Source organism: Pristiophorus japonicus, chromosome 20, assembly GCF_044704955.1.
Source record: "Pristiophorus japonicus isolate sPriJap1 chromosome 20, sPriJap1.hap1, whole genome shotgun sequence".
NCBI classification, from domain to species: domain Eukaryota; kingdom Metazoa; phylum Chordata; class Chondrichthyes; family Pristiophoridae; genus Pristiophorus; species Pristiophorus japonicus.
This window is the reverse complement of record NC_091996.1, coordinates 16070131-16084161: the sequence shown is the minus strand read 5'-3', so window position 1 is coordinate 16084161 and position 14031 is coordinate 16070131. Positions and strand designations below refer to the sequence as shown.

The 14031-nt window shown below is 47.4% G+C and overlaps 1 protein-coding gene across 1 annotated transcript in view; it reads left to right on the top strand.

Moving 5' to 3' along the window:
* LOC139233090 (hemicentin-1-like) overlaps positions 1-14031 on the top strand; it is a 530358-nt gene that overhangs the window by 14298 nt on the left and 502029 nt on the right. The gene's annotated exons all lie outside the window — the stretch shown is intronic.

Genomic DNA, 14031 nt, shown 5'->3' with positions numbered 1-14031 from the left:
GCACTTATTGCCCATCCCTAATTGCCCTCGAGAAGGTGGTGGTGAGCGGCCTTCTTGAACTGCTGCAGTCCATGTGGCAAAGGTGCTCCCACAGTGCTGTTAGGGAGTTCCAGGATTTTGACTCAGCGACAATGAAGGAACGGCGATATATTTCCAAGTCTGGATGGTGTGTGACTTGGACAGGAACGTGGAGGTGGTGGTGTTCCCATGCGCCTGCTGCCCTTGTCCTTCTAGGTGGTAGAGGTCACGGGTTTGGGAGGTGCTGCTGAAGAAGTCTTGGTGGGTTGCTGCAGTGCATCTTGTAGATGGTGCACACTGCAGCCAGGGGGCGCCGGTGGTGGAGGGAGTGAATGTTGAAGGTGGTGGATGGGGTGCCGATCAAGCGGGCTGCTTTGTCCTGGATGGTGTCGAGATTCTTGAGTGTTGTTGAAGCTGCACTAATCCAGGCAAGTGGAGAGTATTCCATCACACTCCTGACTCGTGCCTTGTAGTTGGTGGAGAGGCTTTGGGGAGTCAGGAGGTGAGACACTCGCCATAGAATTCCCAGTCTCTGACCTGCTCTTGTTACCTCAGTATTTATGTGGCTGGTCCAGTTAAGTTTCTGGTCAATGGTGAGCCCTCCAGGATGTTGATGGTGGGGAATTTGGCGATGGTAATGCAGTTGAATATCACAGGGCAGTGGTTAGACTCTAAGTTGTTGGAGATCATCGTTTCCTGGCATTTGTATGGTGTGAATGTTACTTTCCACTTATCAGCCCAAGCCTGAATGTTGTCCAGGTCTTGCTGCATGCTCCTGGTCATTATCCAGTGATTGCAGATGAAAAGCATACAACTGTGAACATTGGGTTATAACAGGATTGAGAGTGATCACCCCATGATCAAATAGCCTGCTGACACACGTGGCCTAGCGCTGTGAAGAATGGGCATTCAAGGTGCTGCAAGGTGTGTGGCATCTGTGGAAATACCCCTCAGTAAGTTGGTGCCTTAAGGGGGAGAGGAAGATCGTTTTGGGCTAAATATATCGTGTGGGTATTGGGCCGAGAATAACAGTGGGGTTGTATGTGTTCAGTTGGTGCACAGATCGGTTTGAGTGTTTAAAAACCACCACCCAAATGGGAGGTCAACCTGAGAACATACCTCCCTAATTACCTCAAAACATTCTTGAATCGTATAGCTATTGAATTAGAATCTACAAATAATGCTGGTATTGGGTTGGATTGATGCCAGTGGCTGTGAGTGCCCACTGGGAATGGGGGCAGTACACACGGCACTTCGCATATGGAGAGGAGGACGGACATGGATCAAGACCTTGTTCGTGGCAGTGACAGTTTGCACATGTGCCCCGGATGAATGTGTTCCATCTCGCTTTTGTTCTTCATCATTGAATCAGAGAAATTTACGGCACAGAAGGAGGCCATTTCAGCACATCATGTCTGAGGCTGGATGAAAAAGAGCTATCCAGCCTAATCCCACTCTCCAGCTCTTGGTCCGTAGCCCTGTAGGTTACGGCACTTCAAAGAAAGAAAGAAAGACTTGCATTTATATAGCGCCTTTCATAGCCATTGGACATCACAAAGCGTTTTAAAGCCAATGTATTATTTTTGGAGTGGAGTCATTGTTGTAATGTGGGAAACACGGCAGTCAATTTGTGCACAGCAAGCTCCCACAAACAGCAATGTGATAATGACTAGATAATCTGTTTTTGTTATGTTGATTGAAGGACAAATATTGGCCAGGACACCAGGGATAACTCCCCTGCTCTTTTTTGAAATAGTGCCGTGGGATATTTTTAGAGAGAGCAGACGGGGCCTCGGTTTAAGATCTCATCCAAAAGACGAATGCATATACAAGTACTTTTTAAATGTGATGAGAGTTTCTGCCTCTCCCACCTTTTAAGGCAGTGAGTTCCAGGCCAACAACTCCCCTCTAATCCTTCCACCAATTACTTTAAATCTCTCTTTTTTTCCCCTTGCCCTTTCCTTCTCTCTTGTCTCCAGTGTTTCTCCTCCTTTGTACGATAGCTCCTCGTGTTCTCTGGCTCTCCACGGCAGAGTTCGAGGACCCAGTACATGGGAGCAGTAGGGAGAGTGGAGAGAGAGAGAGAGGGTGATTCTCCATCTGAATTCCCCACTGGAGAGCCAAGGCCTGGCTTCTGTCTGACGCCTTCCCAGGATGTTGCGGCCGGAGACAGGAATCCTGCCACGCGGGTCGGTGTGTGTCCGTGCCCACGAGAGACAGGTTACCCCTAGGATGGAAGGATCTGCTGTTTCGTGAGCAGCGCACCTATTCCCAGCTGGTGAAAGAGTCAGACTGCAGCACTGGCCCAACCTTAGCCAGCGGATTAGTGGGGCTGGCAAATATTGAGGGAATCCTCGAATATCGCCGTGTCTGAAGCTGAAGGGATGATCGAGGTGTATAAAATTGAGGGGCCTAGATAGAGTGGATAGGAAGGATCTATTTCCCTTAGCAGAGGGGTCAATAACCAGGGGGCATAGATTTAAAGTAGTTGGTAGAAGGATTAGAGGGGAGATGGGGAAACATTTCTACACGCAGAGGGTGGTGGGGGTCTGGAACTCACTGCCTGAAAGGGTTGTAGAGGCAGAAACCCTCATCACATTTAAAAAGTACTTGGATATGCACTTAAAGAGCCGTGACCTCCAGGGCTATGGACCAAATGCTGGAAGGTGGGATTAGGCTGGTTGACTCTTTGGACATGATGAGCCGAATGGCCTCCTTCTGTATCGTAATTTTTCTATGATTTTTTCAGTGAAATCCGAGTGCAGTTTAATCAGCACTTTCATTCGAAGTGCTCCTTCCAGCGGGTCCTGACAGCCTCGGTGTCCTTGATGAGTGTTTCCCCGTTTTTGGCCAGGAGTGGGGTGGGGCCTTGGGAGTTTGGACCGTAGGCGGCCTTGACTGCAATGAAGAATCCTGCCTGTCGGCCAGTTGTTGTATCTCCTGTGCTTTCTCCATCCACCACCTGTTCTTTAGGTCCTGGGTTTTTTGTTGGACCTCAGTTTTGAGCCGTCTGTAATGTTGCTTTGCTGCGCCCGAGTTGGGTCAACAAAGGCAGACATTGATGCGGAGATTCAACACCGCCTCCAGTGCGCCTGAGGAAAAGAGTTTTCAAAGACCAGGCCCTCAAATCCACCACCAAGCTCATGGTTTACAGGGCCGTAGTAATACCCGCCCTCCTGTATGGATCAGAGGCATGGACGATGTACAGAATGCACCTCAAGTCGCTGGAGATATATCACCAATGATGTCTCCGCAAGATCCTGCAAATCCCCTGGGAGGACAGGCGCACCAACATCAGTGTCCTCATCCAGGCTAACATCCCCGGCATTGAAGCACTGACCACACTTGATCAGCTTCGCTGGGCAGGCCACATGGTTCGTATGCCAGACATGAGACTCCCTAAACAAATGCTTTATACGGAGCTCCTTCACGGCAAACAAGCCAAAGGTGGGCAGCGGAAACGTTACAAGAACACCCTCAAAACCTTCCTGGTAAAGTGCGACATCACCACCGACACCCGGGAGTCCCTGGCCGAAGACCGCCCTAGGTGGAGAAAGTGCATCTGGGAGGGCGTTGAGCTCCTTGAATCTCAACGCTGCGAGCGTGAAGAGGTCAAGCACAGGCAGCGGAAGGAGCGTGCGGCAAACCTGTCCCACCCCACCCTTTCCCTCAACGACCATCAGTCCCATCTGTGACAGAGTCTGTGGCTCTCGAATTGGACTGTTCAACCACCAAAGAACTCACTTCAGGAGTGGAAGCAAGTCTTCCTCGATTCTGAGGGACTGTCTATGATGCTGATGACTTTTATCATCAGTGGGACGGAAAGGAGAAATCATCTCGTTTATTGAGGAAAAAAATTCATTCTTTCAGGAAAAGGGCCCCAGCAAAAAAAATGTAAGGACATAAATCAGAGGCAGACACTGCCAGCTGTCGTGGGTGATGCTTCGATGAGTTATTGCACACAGACGTATTTCATAGTGAGCTTTTCTCTGCTACACCCCAAGGGTTTCAAGCCAAGCTGATGGAAGACAGAATACCTTTGATCTAGGCTCTGTCTTTCTTTCTCTCTTTTCTTCTACTTTACTCTCTCTGTTTGATCTGATTTCCTTATTTTTGTGCTCCCTTCCTTGTATGGAATCACTCAGTGTCCAGTTAACCGTGGTCGGTCCCTGGCTGAGATTGAGATAAATACTTGAAGGGATATGGGGGAAAAGCGGACTAACTTGGATTGCTCTTCGAAAGGGCTTGCACTGACTCGATGGGCCGAATGGCCGTCTTCTGTGCTGCACTATTCTATGCTTCTGTGGGAGATCGTTGGTGCAGAGAGCATCTGAGTTGATGATTCTCTCGGCAAGATTCTCTGAGGCAGAATGATAAATGGGTAATCGCAGTAAAAAGTCCGAAGGTGATTGTGTGCCAGGGTTAACCCCACTCCTCTCCCCCACCCACAACAAGGAGGATGCAAAGAGGATACAGGGGATATAGACAGGCTCAGTGAGTGAGCAAGAACATGGCAAATGGAACGTAATGTGAAGTTAGCCACTTTGGTAGGAAAAATAGATAAGCAAATATTTTTAAAATGATGAGAGATTGGGAAATGTTGGTGTTCAGAGGGACCTGGGTGTCCTTGTACATGAATCACTGAAAGTTAACATGCAAGTACAGCAAGCTATTCAGAAAGCAAATGGTATGTTGGCCTTTATAACAAAAGGATTTGAGTATAAGAGTAAAGATGTCTTACTACAATTATATAGGGCCCTGGTGAGACCACACCTGGAGTATTGTATACAGTTTTGGTCTCCTTACCTAAGGAAGGATATACTTGCCATAAAGGGAATGCAACAAAGGTTCATCAGACTAATTCATGGGATTGTGGCCGGCGGGGGGGGGGGGGGTCTTGTCCTTATGAGGAGAGATTGAGTAGACTAGGCCTATATTCTCTAGAGTTTAGAAGAATGAGAGGTGATCTCATTGAAACACACACAATTCTTTCAGGGCTGGACAGGGTAGATGCAGGGAGGATGTTTCCTCTGGCTGGGACGTCTAGAACCAGGGGTCACAGTCTCAGAATAAGGGACAGAACCTGGGAGCATAGATTTAAAGTAATTGGGGGAGGGGGGAGATTTAGAGGTGATATGAGGGGAAATTTCTGGGGGTCTGGAACTCACTACCTGAAAGGGTGGTAGAGGCAGAAACCACCACATTTAAAAATACTTGGATGTGCATTTGAAGTGCCATTTAGGACAGAGATGTGGAGAAACGTCTTCACTCAGAGGTTGGTGAATCTTTGGAATTCTCTACCCTAGAGGGCTGTGGATGCTCAGTCTTTGAGTATATTAAAGGCATAGATTGATAGATTTTTGAACATTAAGGGGATCATGGGCTATGGGGACAGTGCTGGAAAGTGGAGTTGAGGTAGAAGATCAGCCAAGGCAAGGGAATACACATTAAATGGTACAACACTGAAAAGCATAGAGGAACAAAGGGACTTTGGAGTGCATATCCACAGATCCCTGAAGGTAGCAGGCCAGGTAGGTAAGGTGGTTAAGAAGGCATATGGCTTTATTCCATGCCTTTATAAATCGAGGCATGGAATTCAAGAACAAGGAAGTTATGCTTGAACTGTATAAAACATTGGTTGGGCCACAGCTGGAGTACTGTGTGCAGTTCTGGTCACCACACTACAGGAAAGATGTGATTGCACTGGAAGAGATTTACGAGAATGTTGCCTGGACTGGAGAATTTTGGCTATGAGGAAAGATTGGAGATGCTGGGTCTGTTTTCTTTGGAATGGAGGAGGCTGAGGGGAGACCTGATTGAGGTGTATAAAATTATGAGGGGCCTGGATAGTGGATAGGTAGGACTTGTTTTCCTTGGCAGAAAGATCAACAACCTGGGGGCATAGATTTAAAGTAATTGGGGGAGGGGGCAGGTTTAGAGGTGATATGAGGGGAAATTTCTGGGGGTCTGGAACTCACTGCCTGAAAGGGTGGTAGAGGCAGAAACCACCACATTTAAAAATACTTGGATGTGCACTTGAAGTGCCGCAACCTACAGGGCTACGGACCATAGAAACATAGAAAATAGGTGCAGGAGTAGGCCATTTGGCCCTTCGAGCCGGCACCACCATTCAATAAGATCATGGCTGATCATTCCCTCAGTACCCCTTTCCTGCTTTCTCTCCATACCTCTTGATCCCTTTAGCCGTAAGGGCCATATCTAACTCCCTCTTGAATATATCCAATAAACTGGCATCAACAACTTTCTGCGGTAGAGAATTCCACAGGTTAACAACTCTCTGAATGAAGAAGTTTCTCCTCATCTCGGTCCAAAATGGCTTACCCCTTGTCCTTAGACTGTGTCCCCTGATTCTGGACTTCCCCAACATCGGGAACATTCTTCCTGCATCTAACCTGTCCAGTCCCGTCAGTATTTTATATGTTTCTATGAGATCCCCTCTCATTCTTCTAAACTCCAGTGAATACAGGCCCAGTTGATCCAGTCTCTCCTCATATGTCAGTCCTGCCATCCCGGGAATCAGTCTGGTGAACCTTTGCTGCACGCCCTCAATAGCAAGAATGTCCTTCCTCAGATTAGGAGACCAAAACTCAACACAATATTCCAAGAATTGGAAAGTGGGATTAGGCTGGATTGCTCTTTGTCGACTGGCGCAGACACGATGGGCCGAAATGGCCTCCTTCCGTGCTGTAAATTTTTATGATTCTATAAATATTTTTGGAGTGTAGTCGCTATTATAATGTGGGAAATGCAGCAGCCAATTTGCACACAGCAAGCTCCCACAAACAGCAATGTGATAATGACCAGATAAGCTGTTTTTGTTATGTTGATTGAGGGATAAATATTGGCCAGGACACTGGGGATAACTCCCTCTGCTCTTCTTTGAAATAGTTGCCGTGGGATCTTTTACATGCACATGAGAGAGCAGACGGGGCCTCGGTTTAACGTCTCATCCAAAAGACAGCACCTCCAACAGTGCAGCACTCCCTCAGCACTGCTCTGGAGTGTTAGCCTAGATTTATGTGCTCAAGTCCTGAACCCACAACCTTCTTACTCAGAGGCGAGTGAGCTACCCACTGAGCCATGGCTGGTACAGCGTCAGCTGAGATGATGAGTGTGCTCATGGGCTGTCCCACTCTGGATCATGTCACAGCCGAGCTTGACCCGTCCCTTACCTGACATCAAATGCATTCTTCCCAGTATGGGGAGGTTGAATAGTAATCAGTAGTGGGAACTTGTGCGTTGCAGCGAGCGAGTGTTACGAGACTGCCCAGGAACAATATTATGACATTTGCAAGATTCAAGGTGCGAGTGACTTATAATGAACATGACTAATAAGTAATAATCTCATAATGAGGTAAGTGTCACTGAGAGGATTCTAATGAGAATAGAGTGTAACCGAGAGCTGTCTAATGAGGATGGAATACAGCAAAGAGATTGTTATAATGATTATATAGGAGTAGAACAAGCATTCTGTATATTTGTACCACTGTAGTGGCAAAGCTAAGAATAAAAGGCATTAAAATGTCTCTGGAGTTGCCTTCTTGTATTGTAAGGATAGTGTTACAGTAACGAAGTGAGCCTTGGCCCATGCGATGCTGCGATGAATTAAGCGATGGTGCACAGAGTGCACATGCTTCACCATGTTTGAGGTCTTAGTCCTACCCTAACGGAGCGGGTGGGTGGGGGGGAACTGAGTGGAAATCACTGTCTCCCCCAACAGGAAAGGAAAATAAGCAAATTGTGACCAGCCCAGACCTGGGAGAAAATTTCTCTGCTCATCTGGGGAATGGTCTTGCAGAGCAAATAGAACCACAAATATATATATATATATATACACACATATATACACACACACATCTATATATATATAATATATAATATATACACATACACACAAATACACACATACACACACACACACACATATATATATATATATATATGCACACACATACATATACACGCACATACGTATACACACACACATACATATACGCACACACATATATGTATATATATGTCTATATGTATGTATATACACATGTGTGTTCGTGTCCAGTGGAGGGAGTGCAGCGTAGGTTTACCAGAATGATACCTGGACTCCAGAGGTTAAGGTACGAGGAGAGATTACACAAATTAGGGTTGTATTCCCTAGAATTTAGAAGGTTAAGGGATGATTTGATCGAAGCTTTCCTGATATAAAGGGGAACGGATAGGGTAAATAGAGAGAAACTATTCCCACTGGTTGCAGAGTCTAGAACTGCAGGCATAGTCTAAAAAATTAGAGCCAGACCTTTCAGTGAAATTAGGAAACACTTCTACACACAAAGGATGGTAGAAGTTTGGAACTCTCTTCCGCAAATGGTAATTGATGCTAGATCAATTGTTAATTTTAAATCTTAGATTGCTAGATTTTTGTTAACCAAAGGTGTTAAGGGATAAGGGCCAAAGGCGGATAGATGGAGTTAGATTGCGGATCAGCCATGATCTCATTGAATGGCGGGATAGGTTCGAGGGGCTGAATGGCCGACTGCTATGTTCCTATGAATACGTGAATCATACAGACCAGGAAGAGTCAAGGTTTGATCAGCAGCCTGTGCTTAGCAGGGTTGGCAATGGTAGGGGTACTACAATTGGCCGTAGTGCCTCAGGCTTAACGTGGGGGATGGAATCAGCCAGTGTTTCTGCTCCTGAATGCTATCGGGTGTGTCCTGGTGGAATGGTGCGTGTGTGTATGTGGGCCAGGATAGGATTAGTTTGGCTCAGACACCTCCCACGGTCTAACAGTCTGTGTCTGGGCTCAAACATGAATAATTGGACGTGGGCAAGGTATTGAAGGGTGACCACCAATTGTGGGACCAAAGCCACAGAAGGATTCAACACCTTCAGGAAAGGAAATGGGGGGGAGAAGATTGGCACGGAAAATATTTTAAACGGGAACAGAAATCAATTAAAAGATTTATGAAGCTGTCTGTTTCCCTCTATCCGTGCATTGCTGTGTGCAATAGTTTCGGTATTTATAAGGAGCTGGCCAGAACACTATCTCGGTGTAGAAAATGCTCAATATAATCTTGCATTTAATGTTGATGGTACTCAATTTTCTAACGTAATTAAAGTTGAAAGTCTGCGTTTTATAGAACAGCAGCCAGGGGAACAGCACCAACACTGGTCTAGTCATCCTTCAGTCACAAAAAACTAGCCCAGTGATAAAAAGAAAGACCTGAATTTGTATAGCGCCATTCATGACTACTGAATGTCACAAAGCGCTTTACAGCCAATGAAGTACTTTTGGAGTGTAGTCATTGTTGTTACGTGGGAAACGTGGCAGCTAATTTGCGCACAAATTCCCAAGAACAGCAATGTGATAATAACCAGATAATGTTTTTTTTATATAATATATATATTATATAATATGTTGCTTTTGTATTCTGTTTTTTTGTTATGTTGGTTGAGGGATAAATATTGGCCAGGACACTGGGGATAACTCCCCTGCTCTTCTTCAAAATAGTGCCATGGGATCTTTTATGTCCACCTGAGAGAGCAGACGGGGCCTCGGTTTAACATCCCATCCGAAAGACGGCACCTCCAACAGTGCAGCACTCCCTCAGCACCGTACTTGGAGTGTCAGCCTAGGTTTTTGTGCTCAAGTTCCTGGAGTGGCTGGAGGAACAGGACAAGATAAAGCTTCACTAGTTTGTGGTGTGGATGCATTCCATTCCTTGCTGGGCGCCAGACCTGTTCCTTGTGCTGTGCGAGGGATCAGTTTGATGTTTTGTGACCGATCTAATCAGCTTGCTGGCTGGTGCAGGAAATGTTGAGAGAAGGTGAGAGCTGGGGGTACAGACTGATGGAGATGGAATCATGTGCGGAACGTAGACAAGCTCTGCTACAGAGAACCATGCTATCTATTCGCTCGAACTTGCCTTGTGCAACTTTTTCTTCAGCTGCTATCTCCAGTCCAGAGGTTAGAATCATAGCATCATAGAAATTCACAGCACGGAAGGAGGCCAGGAAAGGAAAGAGGGACTTGCATTTATAAAGTGCCTTTCACAACCTCGCATGTCCCAAAACGCTTTACAGCCAATGAAGTATCGGCCGACAAAGAGCTACCCAGCCTAATCCCACTTACCAGCTCTTGTTCCTAGCCCTGTAGGTTACGGCACTTCAAGTGCATATCCAAGTACTTTTTAAATGTGGTGAAGGTTTCTGCCTCTACCACACTTTCAGGCAGTGAGTTCCACACCCCCACCACCCTCTGTATGAAGACATTTTCCCTCAAATTCCCTCTAATCCTTCTACCAACTACTTTAAATCTATGCCCACTGGTTATTGACCTCTCTGCTAAGGAAAATAGGTCCTTCCTATCCACTCTATCTAGGCCCCTCATAGTTTTATACACCGCAATTAAATCTCACCTCGGCCTCCTCTGTTCCAAGAAAAACAACCCCAGTTTATCCGATCTTTCGTCACAGCTAAAGTTTTCCAATCATGGCAACATCCTTGTAAATCTCCTCTGCACCCTTTTTAGTGCAATCACATCTTTCCTGTAATGTGGTGACCAGAACTGCACGCAGTACTCAAGCTGTGGGCTGAGGTCTGAGTGTACAAAGTGCAGATATACCTACTCTCTCCAGTGGGGGGCGCGGTGGTGGATGGTGACCTGGGAATGTTGCACTTGTTCCTACGGGATATTGATGGGTTTTACTTGTTTCAAATGCAAACCATGTAAAAACCTCGTCGCCTTTGACTGGTCCCAACGTTGTCCTCTGACAGAAACCAGGAGTTCTGTCTCGCAGGAGCTGACATGATGATTTATAAATATTCAAAATGCCGAGCTCTGCTGACTCAGCAGTGAACCGTTTGCCCTTCTCAGTGTGAGCAATGTTTAAAGCCATGGTTTATATTTTAAGCTGGCAAGGAATTAAAAACAAAGAAGCAGAGAGTAATATTTTTGAAGTTTTGTATGTAGGTTACCTCTTTCTCAATTTTTTTCAAGACCTTTTCTTTTGCTTCTTATCCATTAATCCTTTAAATATAAACATTATTTCCCCCTTGCTCTTTTAGTTATTTTACCCTCAAGATCTGACCCGCACAACTCAGCATTCTTGGTCTGAGATACGGGTAGTCAACATTACAACAGTGACTGCACTTCAAAAGGTACTTCATTGGCTGTAAAGCATTTTGGGACATGCTGAGGTCATGAAAGGCGCTATATAAATGTAAGTCCCTCCTTCCTTTCCCTCCTTCTTTTCTTCCACTCTTTCCACACTCCTCCCCTCCCTTTCCCCTCCCTTTCCCCTCTCTTTCCCCACTCTTTCCCCACTCTTTCCCCTCTCTTTCCCCTCTCTTTTCCCCACTCTTTCGCCACACTTTCCCAACTCTTTCCCCTCTCTTTCCCCTCTCTTTCCCCTCTCTTTCCCCTCTCTTTTCCCCCTCTTTCCCCTCTCTTTCCCCACTCTTTCGCCACACTTTCTCCTCTCTTTCCCCTCTCCTTCCCCTCCCTTGCCCCTCTCTTTCCCTCTCTTTCCCCTCTCTTTTCCCTCTCTTTCCCCTCTCTTTCCCCTCTCTTTCCCCTCTCTTTCCTCACTCTTTCCCCTCTCTTTCCCCACTCTTTCGCCACACTTTCCCCTCTCTTTCCCCTCTCTTTCCCCTCTCTTTCCCCACTCTTTCCCCTCTCTTTCCCCACTCTTTCCCCTCTCTTTTCCCTCTCTTGCCCCTCTCTTTCCTCACTCTTTCCCCTCTCTTTCCCCACTCTTTCCCCTCTCTTTCCCTCTCTTTCCCCATTCTTTCCCCTCTCTTTCCCCTCTTTCCCCTCTCTTTCCCCTCTCTTTTCCCTCCCATTTCCCCTCTTTCCCCACTCTTTCCCTTCTCTTTTCCCTCTCTTTCTCCTCTCTTTTCCCTCTCTTTCCCCTCTCTTTTCCCTCCCATTTCCCCTCTTTCCCCACTCTTTCCCTTCTCTTTTCCCTCTCTTTCTCCTCTCTTTTCCCTCTCTTTCCCCACTCTTTCCCCACTCTTTCCCCTCTTTTTCCCCTCTCTTTCCCCTCCCTTTCCCCTCTCTTTCCACTCTCTTTCCCCACTCTTTCCCCCTCTCTTTCCCCTCTCTTTCCCCTCTCTTTCCCCACTCTTTCCCCACTCTTTCGCCACTCTTTCCCCTCTCTTTCCCCTCATTCCCCACTCTTTCCCCTCTCTTTCCCCACTCTTTCCCCTCTCTTTCCCCTCTCTTTCCTCACTCTTTCCCCTCTCTTTCCCCACTCTTTCGCCACACTTTCCCCTCTCATTCCCCTCTCTTTTCCCTCTCTTTCCCCTCTCTTTCCCCTCTCTTTCCCTCACTCTTTCCCCTCTCTTTCCCCACTCTTTCGCCACTCTTTCCCCTCTCTTTCCCCACTCTTTCCCCACTCTTTCCCCTCTCTTTCCCCACTCTTTCCCCTCTCTTTCCCCTCTCTTTCCCCTCTCTTTCCCCACTCTTTCCCCTCTCTTTCCCCACTCTTTCCCCTCTCTTTTCCCTCTCTTGCCCCTCTCTTTCCTCACTCTTTCCCCTCTCTTTCCCCACTCTTTCCCCTCTCTTTCCCTCTCTTTCCCCATTCTTTCCCCTCTCTTTCCCCTCTTTCCCCTCTCTTTCCCCTCTCTTTCCCTCCCATTTGCCCTCTTTCCCCACTCTTTCCCTTCTCTTTCCCCTCTCTTTCTCCTCTCTTTTCCCTCTCTTTCCCCTCTCTTTTCCCTCCCATTTCCCCTCTTTCCCCACTCTTTCCCTTCTCTTTTCCCTCTCTTTCTCCTCTCTTTTCCCTCTCTTTCCCCACTCTTTCGCTACACTTTCCCAACTCTTTCCCCTCTCTTTCCCCTCTCCTTCCCCTCCCTTTCCCCTCTCTTTCCCCTCTCTTTCCCCTCTCTTTTCCCTCTCTTTCCCCTCTCTTCCCCTCTCTTTCCTCTCTCTTTTCCTCTCTTTCCCCACTCTTTCGCTACACTTTCCCAACTCTTTCCCCTCTCTTTCCCCTCTCCTTCCCCTCCCTTTCCCCTCTCTTTCCCCTCTCTTTCCCCTCCCTTTCCCCTCTCTTTCCACTCTCTTTCCCCTCTCTTTCCCCTCTCTTTCCCCTCTCTTTCCTCACTCTTTCCCCTCTCTTTCCCCACTCTTTCGCCACTCTTTCCCCTCTCTTTCCCCTCATTCCCCACTCTTTCCCCTCTCTTTCCCACTCTTTCCCCTCTCTTTCCCCTCTCTTTCCTCACTCTTTCCCCTCTCTTTCCCCACTCTTTCCCCTCTCTTTCCCCACTCTTTCCCCTCTCTTTCCCCTCTCTTTCCTCACTCTTTGCCCTCTCTTTCCCTTCTCTTTCCCCTCTCTTTCCCTCTCTTTCCCCATTCTTTCCCTCTCTTTCCCCTCTCTTTCCCCTCTCTTTCCCTTCTCTTTTCTCTCTCTTTCTCCTCTCTTTTCCCTCTCTTTCCCCTCTCTTTCCCCTCTCTTTCCCTCTCTTTCCCCTCTTTCCCCTCTCTCTTCCCTCTCTTTCCCCACTCTTTCCCCTCTTTTTACCCGCTCTTTCCCTTCTCTTTCCCCTCTCTTTCCCCTCTCTTTCCCTCTCTTTCCCCTCTTTCCCCTCTCTTTCCCCTCTCTTTTCCCTCTCTTTCTACACTTTCCCCTCTTTTTCCGCTCTCTTTTCCCTCTATTTCCCCTCTCTTTCCCTTCTCTTTCCCTCTCTTTCCCCTCTCTTTCCCCTCTCCTTCCCTCTCTTTCCTTCTCTTCCCCTCTCTTTCCCTCTTTCCCCTCTCTTTCCCTTCTCTTTCCCCTCTCTTTCCCCTCTCTTTCCCATCTCTTTCCCCTCTCCCCACTCTTTCCCCTCTCTTTCCCCCTCTTTCCCCCTCTTTCCCCTCTCTTTCCCCTCTCTTTCCCCTCTCTTTCCCATCTCATTCCCCTCTCTTTCCCCACTCTTTCCCCTCTCTTTCCCCTCTCTTTCCCCTCTTTCCCCTCTTTCCCCTCTTTCCCCACTCTTTCCCCTCTCTTTCCC